At 41.4% G+C, this 26,121-nt stretch overlaps 1 protein-coding gene and 1 long non-coding RNA gene across 10 annotated transcripts in view; one reads left to right on the top strand and one right to left on the bottom strand.

Annotated features, from left to right (window-relative positions):
• Positions 1-26,121, bottom strand: part of LOC131683215 (acyl-CoA synthetase short-chain family member 3, mitochondrial) — a 967,052-nt gene that overhangs the window by 138,702 nt on the left and 802,229 nt on the right. The gene's annotated exons all lie outside the window — the stretch shown is intronic.
• The window catches only part of LOC131683219 (uncharacterized), a 97,755-nt gene continuing 88,838 nt past the window's right edge, over positions 17,205-26,121 (top strand). The window contains exons 1-9 of one of the 9 annotated variants that reach the window (XR_009304427.1): positions 17,205-17,746; positions 17,800-18,085; positions 18,144-18,227; positions 18,639-18,899; positions 18,966-19,099; positions 19,208-19,350; positions 19,448-19,811; positions 19,934-20,243; positions 20,307-25,731. This is a non-coding gene — a long non-coding RNA (uncharacterized LOC131683219). Of the gene's footprint in view, positions 18,104-18,143; positions 18,228-18,638; positions 18,900-18,965; positions 19,100-19,207; positions 19,351-19,447; positions 19,812-19,933; positions 20,244-20,306; positions 25,732-26,121 lie in introns of those variants that run through there. The other 8 variants (XR_009304431.1, XR_009304430.1, XR_009304429.1 and 5 more) reach the window with 8 other exon arrangements.

Below are 26,121 nucleotides of genomic sequence, written 5' to 3'. Positions count from 1 at the left end.
GGAGGCCAACACCGACAGTCTAAGCGGGGATGCGCTGGTAGCTGTTCTATCACGCGCGTGCGACGCCACTATGCCGAGAAAAACACTGCCAAGAAACGGCTGATGCCCGGTATACTGGTGGAGTGCCGAGATTGCAGCTCTACGGTCAGCCTGCCTCAGAGCTAGACGTAGGATGCAAAGAGCTCGCACCGAGGATGCAAGAGAGAATCGCCGTGAAGTGTTTCGAGCTGCGAAATTGGCCCTTAACAAGGCCATTAAAAGCAGCAAGAGAGCGTGTTTCGACAACCTGTGTGAGAGTGCCAACGCGAATCCGTGGGGTGACGCCTACAGGATTGTGATGGCCAAGACCAAAATGGGCTCCTCACCCCCAGAACGGTCTCCGGACCAGTTGGCAACGATTATCGAAGTATGTTACATTTCTAGATTCGGTCGACGAAATACAAAAATATTTCTCAGAGTGCACAATTAGAACCAGAACGCAGCCAGTTCTAAAAGAGATGCACGATCTATCTTTCACACGAAATGATCAATCATATATCGATCCCGCTCTCGTACCGCAACGAGGATCTTTGGCCTCAAAGCCGCATGGATAGATACAATTAAAACAGTCTGAACAAAAGTGGTGTGTGGTGAACAGTGCATGCTGTTAATGGTTTCGGCACGTGAGGAACTAAGCCCATCGGATCGCAAATTTCTACTCTGAGCAGTACAGCTATTAAACGAAAGGCATACACGTCATTTCGGCAAACGAACACGTGGAAATCGATCACCCTGAAATCCATTGTGATCACGTGAATCATCCCTAAAAGCTTTCTTGCATGTTCGGATGATATCTGGGCCGTAGAATTGATTGAAAACCACGTACGGTTTAGTCGGAAAGAATTCCATTGCAGCCTGATATCTCAAGGTCATAGAAGCACACGGAAAGAGCCAAGAGAGGCTGTGCAAGATCACTCAACATCATCAAATTGCATGCGATACCACGAGTCGTTAGCACAAGAAAGAAAAGCCCTTCAACCGAGGGCTTTTATTTTCAGGCTAAACAGTCAACGCTCACCCGTACGATAACGATCGTGCGACGGTTGCTGCTGAGCGGCGATACCGATTCAGGGCAGTTAATGCGAAGCAGAGCAGACCACAACCACTCCACCCTTTTCCTCGAGCCATATGATCCACCATACCCATCGAGCGAGAGGCCGGCGAGATCACTAACGTGTGCGTGGTCGCGCCACAAACTACAACGAGTGCGTGGGAGTCGCGCAACAAATAATACACACGAGTACGAAACACGGTACAGCCGAGTATCACGTGACAGACTGCGGTGCATTCGGGTCGCGGACGCGGCGAGACAGCGAACGTTAATGCAGCTGTACTACAAGGAGAGAAGTCAATCGGTCGCATGATATAACGGGTGCGACGCTTCGAAGGCGAAAAATGCAAAGCAGAAGTTGCAGGGAAACGGGGCCCCCACCGACACAATGCAGTACAAGGCGCTGAAGATCTAGTGAAAGAAGATTGTATGTATTAATTAGATGTAAGCTCATGTTCAAGGATGCAAAATGCCTACCTTTTCTGCGGCTGTAATTTTTCTGCCTACATTCTCATTTCTCTCTCGATGCTGCTGTCATTCGCTAGTGCAGGACGCCCAGCGCTGTACGGCTGCCTGTGTGCAAAGCAGTAACATGACAAAAACTACTGTCCCCAGTACAGCCACCAGACGTGAGCGGTACAGCTTTTCTTTGCATATTTTACATTTTTTAATATTTTCAATCTTTTTAATATTTTTATTCAAAAATGACGACAATGAAGGTGGCTCATTTACGCCACGGCCGGCATCAACGCTTTCGTGTGCGGGCCTCTCCCTTTGACTATGCAGAGAAAAATGTACAAAGCGAGAGAACAAACTTTACTACGCCACACTCTCACCGAGCAGTCGGAGTACAGCAGCAAAACAAAAATGTATTCAACTGCTGTACGGGAAAATGTACTCGATTTGGCTACCGTTCTGGCAAGAGCTGTAGTGATACGTCGCTGTAGCGGGCTGTACGGCTTGTGCAAATGTAAATATACTGAAAAAAATGTAGTTTATCGGTACCTTTGGCATCCCTGCTTATGTTATTACAGACAGTTTATTATTAAGCATAAATCTCTACTGTACCTCGCATGTGTTATTTTGCTTAATTGAGCTTAGATTTCGCTACCTTATCCCTCTTGTTGGCCACTGATGCTCCTGCATCGAGTGATATTAACTGGCCGGTCTGCTGCTGCACTCGTTAGTTTTTGCCTCGTCTGGTCTCGTTCCGCAAGTTTGCAACATTGGCGCCCAAATAAAAAACCCACTTCCGTGTACGGTTAATAGCGAGCTATCAAGTGAGTGATCAGGGAGCATTAAGTGAACTTTCGGTGAAACGATTACAATAAAATTCGCGATGGATTTGGAACATCTCACCGCAGATGAATTGGATTTTGAGCTGGCGGTGAGAACAGTGCAAGGATTAAGAGGAAAGGAACGTAACTGGAAAATCGCACGTCTACATCAAGTAATCAGCAAGGAGAAGAATGGAGGTGCAACCACGCCCACATCGTCTTCACACGTGCTTTCGGATGTTGACAGCATGCACCAGTGCCAAGCAAAACTACCACCAATCAGTCAGGCCTTGGAATCAGCTTTTCGGAAGAAAGACGAAGGTCAAATAAGGATCAACAGATCACGGCTATTACACTATAAATTCAGACTGTCCATCATATCGGATTCACTAATCACAGCTAATGCCAACAAAACGCTCACAAAGATCGATAAATCTCTGGAAAGAATTGAAGCATTCATAGGAGACTTGGCAGTTGCAAATTTAGAGCAACAAGAAAACGATCCCGATCCAGAAGAATTACCTGGAGATCCAGAGACTCTTCAACGGCTCAAGATCGCCCAGCTTCAATCTAGCATAAAAGAAGCTTCCCAGCAGCAACAACAATTAGAGCAGGAACTTCAGGAACAGTTACAACAGTTGCCCAAACCGTCAGATCAACCTGTTTCGGACGATCAGTGTGAACAAGAATAGCAATTACATCGACAGAAAATACAACAACAGCAGCAGCAATTACAGCATCAACAAGAGATGATACGTCAGCATCAGCAACAACTACATCAAGAGCAGCAGCTCCGACTTCAACAACAACAACAAGGACAGCAGCTCCAACAATTACTTGATCAGATGCAACAGCAACGACAGCAATTGGAACAACAATTACACCAGGAGCAGATACAGCGACAGCAAATTGAAGCGCAGCTACGAGAACAACAAAATTAAGGTGTGTTGCGGCAAGGATTTCCGAACAACTCCATTCCGGGACATTGGGATCCTTATCCACAAAATCAGTCAGGAAGGCCACAACAGCAACGTGAATTGGACAATATTCCTCCTCACTTGCGAGAGGATTTTATACGGTTTTTGGGATCGCAAGGCAGACCCAATACACCTAGAATATCAAATCTACAAGCAACTCCAAACAGATTCTCTCAGCCGGTCCATAAATGGCCTTTCGTATACAGTGGTCAGCCGAACATAATCCAGTTAGGTGAATTCCTCAACCAAGTAAACACCTACGCCGATACGGAAGAAATTGATGAGCAAACGTTGCTCCGTTCAGTTAAGCATTTACTCAAAGGGCGAGCTCTTCAGTGGTACACACGCTCCTACATCCACCTTACCAGTTGGGAAGCGTTCAAATCGGAAATAAAGCAGGTGTTCTTACCTCCGAACTATTCCGAGATCATCAAACAAGATCTGTACTTACGGTTCCAAGGATCAAACGAATCGTTTACGGCGTTCTACAGAGATCTAGTAGCTGCATTTGAAATAGTTGAACCAGTAATATCAGAATCGGAAAAACTTTTCATCATGAAATCCCACCTGAACTCGGACTATACTCCGATAGCCGCAGCATCACGAGCGATAACAGTCAAGAACCTAGTCGCTGTTTGCAAAGAGTTTGAAGTGTCTCGGTCCTATTCGACTCGGGGTAGAGCTTCGACTACTCCCCGCATTCCTTGGAACAAACCTGAAACCTCGGCTTTTCAGCGTCCAGGGACGAGCAGGATGGAAAATCCCAACCGGCAACTATTCAACAGGCAGCCGTTCAACACAGCGCAGGTCAACACGGTGGAACTCACCCCCAGACGGGGAAGAAGACTGGAGTCCTCTAGAAATCCAAGAACGTAAACGCAGTTCGCCTGCAACAGAATTGGAAGGAAAGGACAGCTACAGAGCCACAGCAACCCACCAATAGCGAGCATCATACAAGGAATTCGGCACCAACTATCATTTGTTGGCAGTGCGAAAATCCAGGTCACACTTATCCAAACTGTCCCAACCACAAACGATTTCTATTCTGCTACAGCTGTGGGAAAAAGGGATGCACCACACGAAACTGCGAGGCATGCATTTTAAGATGGAGGCAGTTAGAGTCAGTCAACATCTCACAGCATTCGGGAAACCGCAGCTGGGAGAACTCTCAATAAAGGGCGAAAGCTCTCCCGCTACAACCAAAGTCCCTTCAATCCTCGAAATTCCCGCATTCTGCAAAGCAGAATCTATCGTTATCGATCCAGACAACCATGACAATCGTCCATATGCAGATATCAATATCCTAGGTCGCAAACTTCGAGGACTCCTGGATAGCGGTGCGAGCTGCAGTCTAATTGGTGGTTCACTCTCCAAAATAGCGGATGAATTAGGATTTACCAAATTTCCAGTTAACGGGGAAGTAAAAACAGCTGACAACTCGGCGCACCCAGTTTCATTCTTCGCACACGTGCCGATCTTCTACAATAACAGAAACATCACCTTACCGGTGCTGTTCATCGAATCGATGCCTTCTATTTTTATCTTGGGGATGGACTTCTGGTCCAAACTCGGCGTCAAAGCAACCATTTGTGAAATTACGACCAACCTAGATCACGAATCATCGATCGTTCGATCCTTACTGGCACACGACAAGCAACGTTTGCAAAAAGTTATTCAGGAATTCCCAACGTCACGCAACAAAGGAAGCCTAGGAAGAACAAACCTATACTCGCACAAAATAGACACAGGAATCGCTCCTCCGTTCAAACAAAAATACTACCCGATGTCAAAATTTGTATTGGATGATTTAAACAAAGAAGTCGACCGAATGTTGGAACTGGGAGTAATCGAGAATGCTATTTGCTGTCCTTGGAACAACGCCACAGTAGCAGTCAAAAAGAAGGACGGATCGATGAGATTGTGCTTAGACGCCAGAAAATTAAACTCAGTCATAGTGCAGGAGGCGTACCCGATTCCCCAGATAGCATCTATTATAAACAATCTCAGTGGGTCAAAATTTCTGTCTTCTATCGATTTAGAGTCAGCATTCTGGCAAATTCCTCTGGATGAGGGATCCAAACAGAAAACCGCCTTTACTATCCCTCAGCGGGGACACTATCAATTCACCGTGGTTCCGTTTGGCTTGTCAACAGCCAGTCAAGCACTGTCACGCGTCATGAATCACCTGTTTATTGATCTTGAGCCAAAGGTATTTGTCTACCTGGATGACTTGGTGGTGGCTACTGAAACGTTGCAAGAACATTTGGACCTCTTGCAAGAAATTGCACGAAGACTAGAGAAAGCAGGACTCACAATCAATGCAGAAAAGCCAGTATTCTGCATGGAAAGTCTGAAGTATTTGGGCTACGTGTTAGACGAAAAAGGGTGGCACGTTGACGAAGAAAAAGTAGACGCCATCAGCAAATTCCCTGCTCCAACCAATAAGAAAGAGACTCAACGATTCATTGGGATGTGTGGCTGGTATCGAAGATTCATTAAAGATTTTTCGCGAACCGCTGCTCCACTGACAGAACTCACGAAGACTAAAACGAAATTTCGATGGACGGAAGAATGCGAGAAAGCCTTCCAGACTCTCAAATCGCATCTCACATCGGCGCCTGTTCTGGTGACTCCAAATTACACACAACCGTTCGCAATTGCTTGCGATGCGAGTGACGTAGCAATAGGAGGAATTCTCACACAGGACATCGAAGGCGACTTCCTCTGAACGAAAATACTCGGTGACACAGCGAGAGTGCCTCGCAGTAATTCGGTCTATAGAGAAATTCCGAGGATATCTCGAAGGGACGCACTTCACCGTCTACTGTGATCACTCTAGCTTGACCTACCTGAAGACGATGAAGAACCCTACGCCTCTTCTAGCTAGATGGATTCTTCGTTTGAATGCGTATTCGTTCAATATCAAGTATCGGAAAGGAACTTCAAACGTTGTTCCAGATTGCCTGAGTAGAGTGGAAATAGTCAACACGATCAACACTTCGTTTCCAGCTTCAGCATATTCGTGGTTTAATAAGTTCATACAGGATGTTCAGGCAAACCCCGACAACTTTCCAGACTTCAGAATCGTCGGAGAACACCTGTACAAAAACTGTATGACGAAGGATGCAACTGGCGGCAGATATCACCAATGGAAGAAGGTGGTTCCTTCCTATCTACCACGGGAAATAATACACCGCAGCCATGACATGCCTACAGCAGCTCACCTAGGTGGCGAACGTACGCTAAATCGGATACAGCGAGATTACTATTGGCCGCTGATGGCGGTGGATATCCGGAAGTACGTGCAAGCTTGTGACGTGTGTAAAGCTAGCAAGGCATCCAATACGATGCTGACTCCAACCTTAGGAAACCCAAAACCAGCACAACTACCATGGGAACTAATCTCAATAGACTGGGTTGGCCCACTCATACGTTCAAAAAAGGGAAACACCGTTCTCCTGGTCATCGTCGATTGGGTGACCAAGTTTGTCATCACAGAACCTTTTCGTACAGCGAACGCTCAGCAAATGTCTGCTTTCTTGGAGCAATACGTGGTTCTTCGATTCTCAACTCCTAGGATTATAGTTTCCGATTCCGGATCCCAGTTCCTTTCCCAAGTTTTCCAGGCGTTACTGAAGCGATACAACATCATCCACATGAGAACAGCCTTCTACACTCCGATGTGTAACGCTGCAGAGAGAACGAATCGTACACTAATAACATGTGTAAGATCCCTTCTAGACGAGGATCAAAGGGACTGGGATTTGCACATTCAACAAGTAGTTTGCGCGATAAACACGGCGAAACACGAAACCCTAGGCTGTAGCCCTTACTACTGCAACTTCGGTCGGGATCACATAATTTTCACTGATCAGTACCCGCTGGCTAAGTTGAATTCAACGCATGATCCTACTGAAGCACAGAAGACGCGAATAGAAAGTGTTCAGCAGATCCAGCAGTTCGTCATTGATAGGATTAAGGCAGCGCATGAAAGTAGTAAGAAGCGGTACGATCTCAGAGCGCGGAGTAGAGGTTTCAAGGTAGGAGATATCGTATGGAGACGTTCTTTTGAGTTATCGCAAGCAGCTGAACATCGCACGAAAAAACTTGGAGCAAAATTCATTCCGTGCATCGTACGACAAGTCCAGGGCTGCAATAACTACTTGTTGGAAGACATCAAGATCTCAAAGACCGGCGTTTACCATTTGAAGGACATCAAACCAGATTGACCTTACAACAAATCAAGATATGTACACAGTTTAACTGTCGACCAAGAGCGATCATGCCACAAACCCGGTGCTGTTGACCGGTTAGTGGCCCATATCATGATTATTGAAACCCTATCGGCAACAGTCACAGCTTCGATCAACATACCTTTCAGACCCACAAGTAGCTGCTGAACCAACAGGAGAGAATCTACACGCATAACAAAGCGGAGGAAATCCTGGACCTGAGTTTTTAAGAAGAAATTAGTAGTGAGTCCACAGATTCGAAATAGGGAACACTCCTACCTTCTTCTACGTCGGAGTGAAATGCACCAGGACAACGAGTAAAAGCGCACCTGCGCTAGCCGTTCGCGAAACGAGAGAAAACGCAGTCTCGACGCTGACAACGATGAGAAGGATTTCCACAACAACAACATCACTGCTTACCAAAAAAGATCACTCACTCAAGTAGGGTTACGCAAATACGACAAAACGCAAGTGCTAAATAGACTCAAAATGACTCATCACCGTAAAGCTCATACCGTACAGTATAAAATCAGTTACCGTTAGTTAAGATCCTTATTATGAATTTTCTCGGCGTAATTTCTGGCGCCCAACATAAAATAGTAACACAGGTGTTGAAGAAATAGAACTCTTTCGCTGAGCTCAATCAGCGGTGATACAATAAATTTCTTGGACGATCTGGCACCAACAGGTGTAGCAAGAAGTACAGTTACCATTAGCTAATAAGTTCTGTATTGGCGCATCGTGAACGAAGGAAGCAGCAATCATCGATGTCCAGTTTGGAGAAAATTTGTTCGAGATTGTGTAATGTAAGAATCAATCAGCCTCTTCAAGATCTAACATCAACATTCATACGAAATTTTTGCGGATGCGAGCCTCCGTAAAAATTTCGTTGCGGATTGTGTGATGTTGTGTTACATTTCGAGAATCGGTCGACGAAATACAAAAATATTTCTCAGAGTACACAATTAGAACCAGAACGCAGCCAGTTCTAAAAGAGATGCACGATCTATCTTTCACACGAAATGATCAAACATATATCGATCCCGCTCTCGTACCGCAACGAGGATCTTTGGCCTCAAAGCCGCATGGATAGATACAATTAAAACAGTCTGAACAAAAGTGGTGTGTGGTGAACAGTGCATGCTGTTAATGGTTTCGGCACGTGAGGAACTAAGCCCATCGGATCGCAAATTTCTACTCTGAGCAGTACAGCTATTAAACGAAAGGCATACACGTCATTTCGGCAAACGAACACGTGGAAATCGATCACCCTGAAATCCATTGTGATCACGTGAATCATCCCTAAAAGCTTTCTTGCATGTTCGGATAATATCTGGGCCGTAGAATTGATTGAAAACCACGTACGGTTTAGTCGGAAAGAATTTCATTGCAGCCTGATATCTCAAGGTCATAGAAGCACACGGAAAGAGCCAAGAGAGGCTGTGCAGGATCACTCAACATCATCAAATTGCATGCGATACCACGAGTCGTTAGCACAAGAAAGAAAAGCCCTTCAACAGAGGGCTTTTATTTTCAGGCTAAACAGTCAACTCTCACCCGTACGATAACGATCGTGCGACGTTAATGCGAAGCAGAGCAGACCACAACCACTCCACCCTTTTCCTCGAGCCATATGATCCACCATACCTATCGAGCGAGAGGCCGGCGAGATCACTAACGTGTGCGTGGTCGCGCCACAAACTACAACGAGTGCGTGGGAGTCGCGCAACAAATACTACACACGAGTGCGAAACATGGTACAGCCGAGTATCACGTGACAGACTGCGGTGCATTCGGGTCGCGGACGCGGCGAGACAGCGAACGTTAATGCAGCTGTACTACAAGGAGAGAAGTCAATCGGTCGCATGATATAACGGGTGCGACGCTTCGAAGGCGGAAAATGCAAAGCAGAAGTTGCAGGGAAACGGGGCCCCCACCGACACAATGCAGTACAAGGCGCTGAAGATCTAGTGAAAGAAGATTGTATGTATTAATTAGATGTAAGCTCATGTTAGTACAGACAGTTTATTGTTAAGCAGAAATCTCTACTGTACCTCGCATGTGTTATTTTGCTTAATTGAGCTTAGATTTTGCTACCTTATCCCTCTTGTTGGCCACTGATGCTCCTGCATCGAGTGATATTAACTGGCCGGTTTTCTGTTGCACTCGTCAGTTTTTGCCTCGTCTGGTCTCGTTCCGCAAGTTTGCAACAAGTACTCTTCCCGTCTCGAGCCACAAGCCCCTGGCCACCTGCACTACGAGACAGTGCGGGCACGGCCGAAATGGTGGCTCCAGTGACGAATGAAGAACTACTCGCAGTGGCTAAATCCCTAGCAATGAACAAAGCTCCAGGGCCGGATGGAGTTCCAAACAACGCTCTCAAGGCAGCGATCATAGCGAACCCGAACATGTTCAGGCTAGCTATGCAGAGATGCCTTGACGAGTGCCGTTTCCCCGATAGATGTAAAAGGCAGAAATTGGTGCTGTTGGCGAAGCCCGGGAAGCCGCCAGGCGACCCATCGGCGTACAGACCAATCTGTCTGATCGACACGACTGGCAAACTGCTTGAGAGGATCATCCTCAACAGGCTAACCCCGTACGCGGAAGGTACGGACGGTCTGTCAAGCAACCAGTTTGGCTTTCGGAAGGGTAAGTCCACAGTGGACGCTCTCAACTCAGTGATAAATACTGCCGAGATAGCGATCCAACGGAAAAGGCGAGGTATTCGATACTGTGCGTTAGTGACACTTGACGTGAAGAACGCATTCAACAGCGCAAGCTGGGATGCCATCGCGCTCTCGTTACACCGGCTTAGCCTACCGGTGGGTCTGTACCGGATCTTGGAAAGTTACTTCCAGAACCGCGTACTGCTATACGAGACCGATGCCGGTCAGAAAAGGGTTTCGATTACCGCCGGAGTCCCGCAGGGCTCGATCCTAGGCCCGGTGCTATGGTACCTCATGTATGACGGGGTTCTGAGACTGAAGTTCCCTCCTGGGGTCAAGATCGTCGGCTTTGCTGACGACGTAACCTTGGAGGTCTACGGGGAGTCAATTCCTGAGGTAGAACTAACCGCAGAACACGCGATCAGCACGGTGGAGGAATGGATGAGCGCGAGAGGCCTGGAGCTCGCTCATCATAAGACGTAGGTAGTTATCGTCAACAACCGCAAGTCGGCACAACATGCAGTTATCCATGTGGGAGAAGTCGCGATCACTTCACAGCGAAGTCTGAAGTCTCTCGGAGTAATTATAGACGACAAGCTGACCTTCGGCAGCCATGTCGACTATACATGCAAGAGAGCGTCGACTGCTGTTGCGGCTCTATCGAGAATGATGTCCAACAGCTCAAAGGTGTGCGCCAGTAGACCTAGGTTACTGGCAGGCGTTGCTGTATTTCTCCTCAGGTACGGCGGCCCGTCATGGTCAAGAGCACTGAGGGTAACCAGTTACCTACAGAAACTGGAGAGCACCTACCGCGTGATGTGCCTCAGAGTGATATCTGCCTACCGCACGGTATCACACGATGCATCCTGCGTGATAGCGAGCATGATGCCAGTCGGGCTGGTCATTCGGGAAGATGAGGAGTGCTTCGAGCTACGTGGAAATAGGGGAGCCCGTGAGCGCACCAGGGTGGCCTCGGTCGCCAGATGGCAGCGTGAGTGGGACAACTCCTCGAAAGGTAGGTGGACCCACCGGCTGATACCTAGCATATCGAGCTGGGTGGGAAGACCCCATGGGGAAGTTCACTTCCACCTGACACAATTCCTGTCAGGCCATGGCTGTTTCCGACAGTACCTCCTCAGGTTCGGGCACGCGGAGGTCCCAGTCTGCCCGGACTGCCCAGGTGTAGACGAAACTGCCGAACACATACTGTTCGTATGTCATCGGTTCGACGTCGAAAGAAGAGCAATGCTTGACGTCTGTGGCTGGGATTGTGACCCCTGATACCCTTATTCAGCGGATGTGTCAATCGGTGAAGAAGTGGAACGCAGTCTCGGCTGCTACCATCCAGATTGCCAGTAGGCTACAGGTAATCTGGCGAACCGAGCAACAGACGACGGACACGGCTAACTAGTGATTGGTTAACTGGAGCGAAAAAGGCCAAGCGCAAAAAAGGGAGTGAATGGTCTGTTCATGCCGAGGCAGGTTTGGCGCAGCGACTGGCAACCGCGTAAGGGGTAAACCCAGCCACCCGAAGCAAGACAGAAGAGTGAGTGTATAGGCGTATAAGTGGACTGCCTCATGCCAAGACGGGAGGGTCGTAGCGTAGTATGTTGGGACTTAGCTATCGATACCTCATGGCGTGGCAGAGGAGTGAAAGGGTGAGCATCCTAGGCAGTCTCAGACGGCATGTTAAGGGTGAGCACAAAAGTCAGCCTCACATGGTATGGTAGAGGCTAGCACAAAAGTCAGCCTAGCAAGGAATGGAAAAGGTGAGCACACAAGTCAGCCTCGCATGGTATGTCAGAAGTGGGGCCTAAGAAAAATGTCCCACATTGGATGCCAGGGGGAGTGACAGAGGTACAATAGAGTGGCACGATCGAGAATGAATCAGGTGATAGGGTGAGCACCCAAGTCAGCCTCACATGGTATGGGTGGGGCGAGCACAAAAGTAAGCCTAGCAAGGAATGAGTAAGGTGAGCACACAAGTCAGCCTCGCAAGGAACGAAAACGGTGAGCACAAAAGTCAGCCTCATGTGGGAGTGTTTGAGAGTGAATCAAAGTAAGTTTGGGAGAGCACCCAAGTAAGCCTCATACAGGACGTATGAACGCGTGAGTGAGAGTGAATGAGTACATTTAGTACAGCCATCCCCCCAGAAGTAATACCGAGAGGTAGTTCCTGGGAGGAATGATGGCGGAGCCCAATGGAGTTTAGTCGGTATTAATGGCAGCGTCACTATTCGAGCCCGACACGCCCCCAGTGCACCCCGTGTGGTAGATTGGACCCTACCAATAGCACGTGTATTGGGCTAGGACGTAAAGGTCTTCTCCATTGTAAAAATAAGTCCTACTTTGCTGAAAAAGAAGTAATTCAAATTATCAGCACGATTATCCAATCATGCCTGAAATACCAAAAGTCCAGTAATTTTAATTAATACAAATTATAATTAGTTACTTCCTATAGTCTGCCATCTGTCTGATAATGAATTGACAATTATAAATTTACAAATTGAACCTGATACTGGATGCAGACAAAATTTCTTGAATCTGAATTTTGCACAATTCTTCTTCTTCACATCATTGCCCAAGCAACTACAAGAGATTTTTGCAAACTGCTAAGTATTATTATTTTTCAATAACATGTTAATCGTTGTTTTAGCAATAATCGGACTTTGGTTTCAAAGTACTACGAAAAAATCGAAAATCGACCAAAAAATAAAAGCTCTCTTAATTACTTGTGAAATGTTGTAAAAAACAACGGTGAAAATGTCTCAACGTTTGTCCAGTAGATTTTGAGTTATGGTGTATACCGCAAAACATGATTTCGATGTGGCGCCTGACTGAAAAGACAAAGAATCTTTGCATCGAAAAAAATAGTATCCAATTTTTTGCCGATAATACCTTACACAACCCCCCTTAAGTTCCGACACGATTTAAGCGATTTTTTCGTATTCAACTTTTTGCGTCATTTTGTCAAGTAATCTGTCTAGACTCAGTTTTCACAGTTCTTTCATACTCTGTGCATATCTGTTCTATCGTAAAGAAATAAACGAAATTTTGTACTACAGCGGAAATACAAATCGTTCAAGATATGCTAGAAAATTATAAATTACGAAACAATACAAGCAAGCTCCGAAAACATTTAAATAACGATCAAAATGAGAATATTTGTAACAGTTTGTTTGCCGTCATATTTAAAAGTGTTACTTAGGCTATATGGCATGGCTTCATTTACAATTTTTTATTCAATCTTAGTTTTGAACTCTTTCAAAAGCAGTAAAAATATAAATAAACTTCAACATGCTTATGGTGTTCTTTGTGAGAAGATACAACTAGAAAAGGGAACAAATTGTGATTATATATTCTTTTCCTAATGTAAAAATAACTAAAAAATTGTGAGCAAATTAAACTTCACTCATTTTGATAGCCATATGTAAACTAACGAACGAAAACAATTTTCATCTCTGAATCCAATTATAAAATTTCGTTCGATAGTTTGTTTCAATATGATTCGACTTCTGCTAACCTGCAATATAACTCTTCGATGTGGCGTTTTGAAATGAGCGTGTAGCACCTTCTAGATATAGGGCGATAAAGAATATTTAAAAAAAAATGCATTTATAGTTCGATTACACCTGTTTTTCGTACGGGATAAAACTTGTTTACTTGCCCTCATATGGTTTGTGTGCAACATGGGCCATAATATTGCACATAAAGGTCGAAAAGTTGATTCAAATTATTGAAATGTATGTAAGAGGAATATGGCGCCCCTTTACACTGTTTTCATTTGGCTTCAGGATGCAGCCATTTCTGCAATGATAGGTACTAACGTCTTAGGCCGGACTAAACTCAGGCCTAAAATCAAAGATAGTACCGTGTGGCGGTACCAACTAGATTCAAGCTTACCGCTATAAGGGTAGTAATTCACCCCGAATGACTGAATTGAGAACAGAGCTAGTACGCCTGTCAAATCATCAGCTGTCGACTATTAACAGTGAATTACTGAATTTTATTGGAGCAATAGATCATAGTTGCAGCTTGATAAGTTTTAACGTCCAAAGTTTGAATGCTCATTTCTCAGATATTTCAACGGACAATTTACTAACCATAGTCGACATTTTAGCCCTCAGTGAGACTTGGTTGAACAATTGTTCTTCTGTGGATATAAACGGTTATAGTTATATCACCGAATACAGGCGTCCTAATTCTAGAGCTGGTGGTGTTGCAATTTATCAAAAGACCACTGCATCTACTATGGCTATTGTTCATGAAATTGAACAAGTCAGTGAAGAGCATGACGCGAATTTGTCTCTAGCGGATAATAATGGTGATATTTGTGCAGCAGAAGTTATGCTAAAAGTTATTAAAACGTTACTGGTTGCTGTATACATTTTGCCAGATGCAACATTTAAAGAAATGCAATTTTTCGTTACACGTAATTTATTTCCTTACGCTCGGAAAAACATCCCGATGGTTGTTTCGGGAGATTTTAACATAGACATTTCAAAGCAGGAAAACATGAAATTTGTTCATTTCATGAATGAATGCCTCAAGCTTCGTCTTATTACTGATCCTTCACAAACTACTACACTTGGAGGTACATGCATTGATCTAGTGTTTGTCAAGAACTGCAATGTAGAAAGCCGAAGATATATTTCGTACTTTTCATATCACAGGCCAATACTTTCCTTAATTGATCCGACAGAAAGATGAACGATGTCTTTGTTTTCAGTAATGAGAGATGGCATTTCGTCACGGGTTACTTACAATAATATTGTATTGAGTCTATCTCCTGCGTTTCGAAGATCTATGCCTTCCTCTTCAGGGTAAAAACACTAACAATATTATCTTTGTCAAGTTAGTTTGAACATTTGAACGGAAAACGCAACGCACTGATCTACCTGAGCCGGTCCCCCTACACATCACTAGAAGACTGAGCAATGAGTGATGTGTGCGAAACAAATAAAGAAGTTAACATGATTTCGACTTGACGCCAATTGTTAGTTCTATATATCTCATATTCAATCTTGATTTTCTAAAAGTTCTATTCACTGATTTTTGAGGTACTTCTTCCATATGTAAAACATCAAACAGTTTCAAATTTGAAGTTGTGTGATGGTAGTTTTTGAGTGTAATGTACAAAACGTTCTATTTTTGGTGTAAAGTACCCCCGATGACGGTATACTGGCAAACACCAACCACAATAGACGATTTCCTGCCTACGATTGTAGTCTACCAAGCACATACACCAGCCCGGGGACAACTTGACAGCTCCCATATATTGAACTCATAAGCAAATTTTGTGGTGATTTGGTGATGTCATGGCGGCTCGAATGGAGCAAAATTTGAAAAAGGCGCATCCCATTTACTATTTTTCATATCTAAAAAATAACCAGTTTAAGCATTTCTATCATCAAATTTATTTCGCTGTTTACATTAGAAACTGTCCTCATTCCCCCATACTTAAACGGAAACATAGATTCCATTTGGAATTTAAAAAATCCGAAAGAAAATAAATCGATTTTCGGAAATACAAGAAGATGACTTTCAAAATCAAGCCACTACCACTTATATTGGAATTTCCGAAAATCTTCCGAAACTAATCAACATCTCCTAAGGCATGAAATCCTCCGGTAGAGCCGAGAAAAATGCCAGAATAATTCTGAAGGGATCCATACCAAAAACATCGCAACATCTTCCGGACAGAATTATTGCAAAAGTCGAACAAAACTCTGGCCGAATTCGAACAAAATTGTACATTCCTGGCAGCATTCTTGCTGAAACCGAGCGCTACTGGTTTGATGCCAGAATTCTGTTAAAAGCACACAAATTTTATTCAAAACCAATTTTGCTAAATGTGTAGAAAATCCTACATATATTGTTTATTCTCCCAATCAAAATGCTAGAATTCTTGACGTTCTTAATGAACTTGAAACAAGATGTCGCAGGTTCACGAATTGTTAAGCTTGGTGATTAGGGTTGCCACCCCTCCGGGTTTGACCCGGAGACTCCGGTTTTCGGGAGCGATCTCCGGGTTTTACATCAATTTCTCCGGGTTTGGTGGGAAGAAGCATAGGTTGATTTTTTTTGAAATTGATTCTTTACAAAATATTTCAAAAGTCTAAGCTAACTATTACTCAGATTTATTTTGCCCGACTAACCCTTCGTTTCAAGGTGGCGAAGATGAGTTCACCAAATATTAATAATTTCTTTTACAAAGCAATGAAAATGAAAAACAAATTACCACAAATTAACCTTCCGGCAGTCGCGCTCTGAAAATCTAGCGAAATCGTCTTAGGGTACCAGCGGCTGCTCGTTCGGTAGGCCAAATGCGCGACTTCCGGAGGGTTAAGGAAAATAATATTTCGTCATGTGCTACAATTGAAATGTTGCATTCCACTAAGTCGTTCAAAATGGTGTAAAAAATTTTTTTGTTGCAATTTTACCAAATAATTTCACTCATAGTGGTGCTTATCGCCAGCTGCACTAAGGTCTAGCAGATTTGTTCTAATTCAACTGACTAGGTAAACATCAAACGGGTTACGGAGGTGAGTTTTGCCCCTTTGTTGCGAAATGAAAATTTGTTGGTGATGAATAACCGACACCACATAGTGTGATGCCGCAGCTCTGCCTCCTTTGCTCTCCTTTTCCTGTTAGTTGTGGAGGAGAGCAATGCTCGTTCAACTTATCCTCTACAGTGAGAGTAGCTGGTGCTTTTGTATTCTTGGCACTTAGTCGGGAAAGTGAACTACTACACCACTTTAAACCGATAAAACCGTTCTCAACCGTCAAAAAATTACAGCTTTACTTTAACGTAGTAATTAAAAGCGATTAAAGTGCTCTAAAATGCCGAGCAATCGCTTTGATTCCACTTTCTGTCTCGTTCCACTCAAAATCCACCACCCCCGATCAGTGAAAATCTCCGGGTCAAAGCCTCTCCAGAGGTGGCAACCCTATTGGTGATTTACTTTCATTGGCCAAAAAGTTTTTCATTTATATTTCATTTATAACACCAATGATTTACCGATTACAAACTTCACACAACAAGAAAACCAAAACATGTTTAGGAAGGAAGAGAGCCGGTTGCTAAAAACAACACCTTCCAGCTTAATCTATAATAAGATTTATGTAACTTTGCTGACGGTTTCCAATCAGGGATAAATTTATTCTCTAATAATATTTTTCTTTATCCACATTTTGGAATACGCTTTTTCTAAATGTTGTTCTAGCCGCATTGACGGCGTTCATAACACACGTAACGAAACACGCTTTTCTCTTGAAACTTTTTCGTGTCGTTGTTCGTGGTAGTCGTACAGAAAAGGCATACTACCGCCACCATCAAATCGGTGGTACATATATGAAACAAGCACTATCTGTCAAGTTGTCCCCGGGCTGACATACACAAAGGATATCTTCATCTGAAACTTGTAGTACACTGTAGTACACTGTCGCTGATTTCAAACTGTGCAGCTCGAGTTGGTCTGAATTGTGCAATAGATGGATTAGAGTTTGTTATATTAGATTGACACTGACCGATATTCATTGTTTCTTATTTCATAGTTGTCGTCACTCTCCTTACATAAACTCTGTAAACTACGTAAGCAAAGAAAGCAGCAAACATAAACTCTGTAAATTACGAAGGCAAAGAATCCTAGAAAACAAAACAGCGCACTATCAATAACCACATTCCCCTGAACTATCGTTTTCATTGGCAAAAAAGTTTAAAATTGCGACTTGCAATCTAAAACTTTTTATCATAGGCCCTTTCATGAATATCATGCACGGGGAATTCTAGTTCACCGCTTTGTACTTATTTTTGGGTACCTCAAGTAAAACTAAATATTAGGTAATTTTTTGTTGACAGGTATTGTTTTGGTGAACACGTATTACAAAATTTTTAATAGTTACAAATAATACATTTATTTCAGCCGAGAATGCGAAAAAAATCAACAACAAACATCTAGAGCTGGATCTGATGTGGTGGATCGGTGAGTTAAAAAATTGTTTATTTTCTGTTCTTGGCTTCATGTTCAGCCATTCGTAACATTTTAACAAACGCTAAACTGATGATTCCAAGATATCATCATTTTGTCGGAAATGTTTTTGTTGTAGATAATTTAAACTTTTGCCATTTTCAATGGTCGTGTAACGCACTGATTTTGCACTTTCGAGCAGAAGTGCAAATAGAACAATCCTGCTCGAAAACGCAAAAAAGTACAACGCCAATTTACGGAACTATCCCGATACAAAACAACTGGAGACGCCTATAAATAAAATTTTGTTTTACGCTGGTGTTGGTTAATGTAAAATGTTGACATTTTTGAATGGAACTAATTTTCGTTTCAATTTCACGTTTTGTTTTCAATAGTAATCAAAATGTCCGATGAATCTTTTCACAGTACCAAGCTTGGAGATTCCTACTCTCAGTACTTATCAGCTACGGAACAAGTTTTCGGCGGAGTTTTATTCCTCACGATCTAGCCTGTTTCGGAGCATTTTCAATTAACATGATCCTAAAATTGAATACTGAAGGATGGTTCGCTATTGTCGATGTGCAACTCATCCCATTCATTAGACAAAACTTGGACGTCACCAGCGAATCATGAACAAGATCGTTACACCTGGAAGACAAAATACCAACGAAAAATTGTTGGGATAAGGTGTGCACGCGTGTGTTAATTGATGACTATTACCAATTTTACATTTTGTATAATTACATTTTACAGAAATTTCATCAAGAGGTGTCCAGAAATTCATTCGATTAAATACATTAAACCAACGTTTCTATGTAAATATGTAGGACATGGACTTTGAGTTTATGAGGACGATAGACGGATTTCCAGACAATGCTCGGTGAAAGGTAAATTATCTTGTATGAAACAGTAGTGGAGAGTGGGTACGCTTGATCCCACTTTTGTTTTTTACTCAACTTTTCAATGAAATAAAAATTTCAATTGGCGAATCAAAGCGTGATTGACTCACAGATGGCAATTATGTAAAAATGATGATGGGAAATTTGACATCCGTCAAACTACGATGATTTTTTTGGTATTTACGAAACCTTCTGTAATATCTTCAACACCGAATCCAAAACGGCAAGAAAAACGTTAGGTAAGTTATAGAAATCTATCAAAGATATAACTGCAAAAATCTGACGTTACTTAAATATTTTTTGTTTTAATAACCGCTGACATTGGTTATTTTTCAGATAAGAAAAAATGTATTGTTCACGCGTGCCTGAGCTATTTTGGTGCATCCGGAAATTTTACCACATTTTTCAAAATTCCCTATCCAGTGTTTCATAAATGAAAGCAGCTCTTGCACTTCTCCGGTAAGCGCCGAAATTATATGTTCAGCTCATTTTACTTCGGCGGATATTATTGCAAGTAAGAAAAGCTGCGAAAACCGCATATCCCTCCTTTATTGTACGGATGGATTCTCCGACGTAATGCAGGACGTTCATGGTCGCAATATGACGAAAATAACATAACCTTTTATAATCCAGAGTGGGTTTTGCAATACTTCAAAACTGCATGAACTATAATTTTACCAAATTGCGCAATAAAGTAAAAGTAAGTTCTTACCATCACTTTTATATTCCATATCAAAATAATTTGTATTTACCTGTAAGAATATCGTTTAGAAATTCACTTCCTCTATAAAAATTAACTCATCATCCTTTTTGTAATTGCAGGCCTGACAGACAGACGTTTTAGTTTTGCTTTGATTCTTCAATTGCAAACTTCGCCATCTTATAGAGCTATGAATATTGTGTAAATCGGAAAACTATGTCCTGCCAATACTATGAACAGTTTTGAAAATCATGCCAAAACGAGGTTTTTGTAAAAACGTGTGGTAACTTGATCCCCCGCTCACAAGGGCTAAAGAAGCAAAGCCCACTATAGATACGAAAATTCAGCTAACCACCTATCCTGACAAATTATATAATAAGACTACCATCTTAGATGCACGACAAACGTTAACCACAGATGAAAGTATTTGCGGTAAATCAATGCTGTTTAACTGGCTTTTTCAACCTTCAATAACTTATATCATTATTTGTTCAGGGAAAAACATTTTAGATCAATCAATAGTGCCAGGTACGTTTTGAAAATGTTTTTCTATTTCTATACATTTCGGAAGTGTTTGAGAGAACTAATGATAGGGATCAAGAATACCCATTGTTACAGGGATCAAAGATTCCTGTTGTATGAGGTGAACAAAATTTAATTTTTTTGCATGTGTAGTGAAACTTTTTATTCGAAAAACGTGTTTTTCTAGGCAACAGCCCTTAGAAAGTAATCGTACTTGAAAATATCCATAAATAATTAGTTCGACGATCTCATACAACCGTTCAAAAAATTTGTGGAAAGATCTTCGAGAAATCCATCTCAACATATTTTCTATAATATTATACAACTTTAGGGGAGACTGAGGAGACTTGATCCCCTTTTTTATTTTTCAATCCTACTCCGTGGAATGATAAAAAAACTATGTATTTTTTGTAGTTTTATATTGTTTCTAGGGTTGACTGATAATCATAAAAAAAATACATGGAAATATTATACTGGACATGAGCTATGAGCATTTTTGGAAAACAATAAAAAAATGTAAAATTCTTTGATTAGTGGAGACTCGATCCCTAATTTGGGGACACTTGATTATTTTTTGAAAACGTGTTTAAAAGAGCATGTAGGGTAATAAGCCTATTTTTACCCTGTTTCTATTATCATCCTACCAATCTGAAGCCTTTGGTTAGAACAGCGTCTGCCATCTTTGCTCAACGCATTTACTCAAATGGTGTTGCGATAATTGGGGTACTCGATTAGAGTTTTTGCTGTGCTCAAACAGAAGATTTTCACCATTCTCAAGACAATTTTGTTATTATATTGGCTCTTAATAAGAGGCGAATAACCTTAAAGTTAAAAAAATCCATAATCGAAATAAAAAAATGGCTCCTAATAACAAGGCAAAGAAGCTGAAATAATAAAATTAATAAAGAAATAATGTGGCACCCTCCCTAATAGGGCAAAAATAGATACCTAACCCCATTCAATGTTATAAATATATTGTGGTATTGATTAAATTGTTGTGATTTACTATTTTGTTACTACATATTATCCATCTCTCACCTGATTTTTATTACGAATTCTCCAAATCTCTGTGCAATGATTTGAAAGCTGTCGTTATTATGGTTGAGGAACGTCAAATGTGGGATGCATGGTTGCTACGTATGCTGTAGTAAACATGTACAGCTAAGTTTTGTATGATGAAGCGTTCATTTTTGACAGTTTTTTGTTATTTTATGGCAACATTGACTTTAATTGTTCTGGTGTGAATTTGGTTATAATCAGTAGTGTGTATGAAGCATGGCGAAGGGGATCAAATCTCCACGAATTTGAAGGGATCAAGTGAACCCATAGCATCTATTTCAGCAAACTTTAGTACATATAGTTGAACAAAAAAATCAGCTCAATCATAGCGTATTCATATAATTGACATTCTCTTGTATTTCTGTATGCAAAAGTATAGTATGCAGTGGGAGACTTTATAAATTGTATAAAAGTTTGAAAATTTGGAAAATAAATCTTCTTCAGTTCTTCTGAGATTTATTTCTTTAAATCGATAAAAATTCGGTCACACATGTCCAATTTATTTTTTTTGTGTTAAAGAAACTTTTGTTTAGATAAAACTACGCAACTTTCTAGTATATTCTATTAATGTATTCAGCTTTTTGTTAGTGGCTGCGTTCCCAAATGCGCACTCCACTTTGACAAGTCGTCCGTCCAATGTCAAATTTGACAAATCACCCGTCATGTCAATTTTGACACACTCTTCCATCCTAGGGGCAGATCACTCTAAGAATGTATAACAAATTTGCATCAATTTAGAAAAAATGCATTTAATTTCCATTTTTGCATCAGCTTGGCACTCCATCGCAGAAAAGTTTGTTTAACAAACGTCCTACGCTGATCCACTTTGTTCGACGTTTTGTTAAATGTAGGGCTAGTTTTTCTGCAGGGTTTTGACGTCTTACACGCAACGCAAACCACATAGCAGGCAACGCAAAAACATTGCACGCAACGCAAAATACATTACGAATTTCTATTTTGATGGAAATAAATGCATTTAATTTCGCTGATTTTTAAAAATGCATCACAAGTGATCTGCCTCTAGCTTCCATCAGTCTCAATTTTCACAACACGGTAGGCGTTGATTTTTGTTTTCGTCTCAAACGTTAAAAATCAAAATAAAATTTCGGTTGTTTTTCCGTTAAAAATACGATTACGGTTCAGGTCGCCACAATCGACTGGATCTAGGACTGGATTCATCCAATTGAACCGCCTTTCAACAGTAACATTCAATTCAAAAAGAATATTCAGAACAACTACTTTCCAAAACTATGTTTGCGAAATCGGCTTACAAAAATTGGAGAACTAGCAGCGCGTAATACGGTGATCAATCGGTCTAATCATGAAATTGGCAGATTGTGGAAAACAGCCCCCTGGCAACCCTATACCATCATATGGAGTATGACAGCCACCTACATATATGGGGCGTTATAGCTATAAAGCCCCAAACAAAGAATTATGTTTGGCACTATGCTCGATATTCAAGCATTCCACACGACGTTTTGCATCTTGTGGGATGATTTAATATCATATCATTCAGAAAATCGACATTTTGTAACTAAATACAGCTTCTAATCATTCGGTTTGCGGTTCAATGTTTTGCCTTTCATGGCAGTGATGCTGGCTGTACAGAGACGTCGTCCTTGACAGGGGGCTGGTGGAAAACCAATCATCAGCGATGTTTGATTTAGACGAAACCAATGAGCCGGCTGAGTTGCCATCGATTTCGTTTATTAACGTTGCAGCTGCCATCAGCCATTATGCCAAGAGGTTATTTTTATCGCATTTTTCGTTATGTTAGATGGTAAACTTTACTACAAATGTTATTCAAAAAACGCGCATATTTTAACAAACTTTGCTAAGATATTACATTGTCAGAAGATTGCATGCCTTTCCGAATTTACACCGAGTTTCATTGCTTTATTACTGGTCATATCGTACGTGATGAATTCAGGTAAGAGCAGAGGCTCGAATCCCTAAATTCTGGTTCTAATTAGTATTCGTATTAGTAGTTTTTGATAAATGCCGATTGAAGCATCGATCGCTGGTCATTCTGGAGAAAATAAAATAATGAGAAAAGATCTTTAAAAATTTCAAAATTTCATTCTTGTAGTTCAGGTCAGGTCAAAATGAGCTTACGTTTGATGATATTGAGAGCCGCTGTAATGGAACTATGCCGATTTTCCAGGTTTATTGTCCGAGCCAGCAGCTCCTGCTCGTCACATTTTTAGACCAAAAGCACATCGTATACTTTCGCAATCAGTGCTCTGATCGGTTCGGAGATTTCCTTCAGCGAAGATATCAACGAATGGAGAAATTCGTTTTCTATAGCCAACACCCAGAATACTGTTGACCAAATCGAACGAACAGGTTAGCTCGGTCTCGGTATTACATTCAACCATGCCCTTGAAGCACAGAAGCACAATCCATTTAGGTTCATGAGTAGTTGAGAAAGAATTTTTGGACCGTTCCTTCTCTGTCGGTTCTTGTTTACAGTTGTCAAAAGATAGAATTGACTCATAATTGAGATGTTCTTTCTTAGAAACTCCATAAAAATAGGTAGTAATCCTTTCCTTCAACTTAGCACTTTCTCGACAGATAATCAGCAGCAAATACCTCGACGGAACAGAATAATCTTAAAAACGCATTTGAATACGGGACGAACCGTCGTCTGTCAGTCACAACGGTGTCCTTTTCCGCCTTGGGCAGTATGGTTTCACCAATAACAATAACCAACGACTTCTCCATTGAAACTATACCCGTGCTCTTCAACTGGGTTTGTTAAGATCACAAATTTTGACGTTTAACTTTTCAGACGAGAACAAAAATCAACGCCTACCGTGTTGTGAAAATTGAGACTAACGGAACGGGTTGTCGAAATTGACACGACAGTTGATTTGTCAAAATTTACATTGGACGGACCACTTGTCAAAGTGGAGTGCGCATTTGAGAACGCAGCCACTAACAAAAAGCTGAATTCTGATTCGCCTTTGAGTTACAATGATGGGATCAAGTCTCCCCGGGGATCAAGTCTCCTCAGTCTCCCCTACTTTTTTGTTTTTTAAACATCATAAACGACCAAATACTTCATTTTCTTTTTATATTGTGATAACTTTATGCGTATAGATTAGGAGATATGGCCAGGGAATCAAATGTCCCCAAGAATCAAGTGTCCTCACTCTCCCCTAATGACATCGGTCAACCAGCCCTACTGCGTTGACGTTTGCAGCTGCATTATCGTAGAATTTGTTGAAAACGAGAAGTTCACCTACTGGATTATTGTGACCTGTGATTTCTTAGGTCACAATATCGTCGCTTTGATCACTGAGCCCAGCTTGTATATATTTGTAAATATTGTTATTTTTTTTGTCGTATAAATAAATAACAGTGTACGGTCTATCTCGTGTATTTGACGACGCCTGTTCTTTGTTTATACTTTGAAATTATTGTTCGTAAATGTCTAAGTAGAATTTAAACGTCAAACCATTACTACTCCGTGCTTGCATGTTTGAGTCGCGTTTAAGTTCTGCTTAATAGCCCAGGTTGGTGTCATGTGTAGGTTTCGTTTTTTGTTCAGAGATTTATTTATATATTTATGTGCTTATTTATTTATTTATTTATTTATATTTGTTATTTATTTTGCTTGTTTATCCCTCTCCTAGGTTGACGGGTTTGACGGTATTGCAAACATCTTCAAGCATATTTGAGCAGACACCTGCTTTAGGATGGTTATTGCATTGCGCCTCGATAGTGGTGCATCGAGGAGACCGAGAGGGCTTATGGGCCTTTTTTTATGTTTTGTGTTTTTTCATACTCTGCACCAACCCAAACTAACAGTCAACTAAGAGCCTGTGCACACTGGCGTGGCCGATTGGCGGGTCGCCGAGGATTGACTTTTTCTGTGGGCTGTGTTTGCAGACATTGTTCAACAGCTTAACGGCAGTCTTTGTGAGCACGGCTCGCAGTGGAATTCATTGTGTGTCGATTTATCGGTCGACTTCGGCAACGTGCACAGGCGCATTTAAAAAAATAACAGTAGAACCCTATTAGTTGTATTGTGTTGTAATAATTGTAGTTTTTGGTACTAGTGTACAATTGTGTGCTATCTGTGTATGTGGGCGTCTGAGTATTTGTGATATGTGGACCAGGGAATGGATGCAGAACTGGCTTATATGATGGAACAGTGGGTGATCCTTCTTGGGATTCGTTGGTCACTTTTTACTGGTGTTCAATTCGTGCATTCGATTCGATTCATTCGGATTGAATAAATGAAGGTACGATTGATTTACCGATGCACGTCAATCATCCATTCCCGTCCAGCATAGCACATGAGAAACTTCTAACGGAGTTAATTGTCGTTAATGGCAAATATATATATATATATATATATATATATATATATATATATATATATATATATATATATATATATATATATATATATATATATATATATATATATATATATATATATATATATATATATATATATACATATATATATATATATATATATATATATATATATATATATATATATATATATATATATATATATATATATATATATATATATATATATATATATATATATATATATATATATATATATATATATATATATATATATATATATATATATATATATATATATATATATATCATTTTCTGGCATTTGGACGGTTCCAAGTAGTTTTATTGCATGGTACATGTGTTGTTCAATTAATATTCAATAACAGTACTAACTCTA

The sequence above is a fragment of the Topomyia yanbarensis genome, chromosome 2 (genome assembly GCF_030247195.1).
Source record: "Topomyia yanbarensis strain Yona2022 chromosome 2, ASM3024719v1, whole genome shotgun sequence".
Classification (NCBI taxonomy): Eukaryota; Metazoa; Arthropoda; class Insecta; order Diptera; family Culicidae; genus Topomyia; species Topomyia yanbarensis.
Note: the sequence above shows the minus strand (reverse complement) of the source record. Positions and strands in the feature narration are given on the sequence as shown.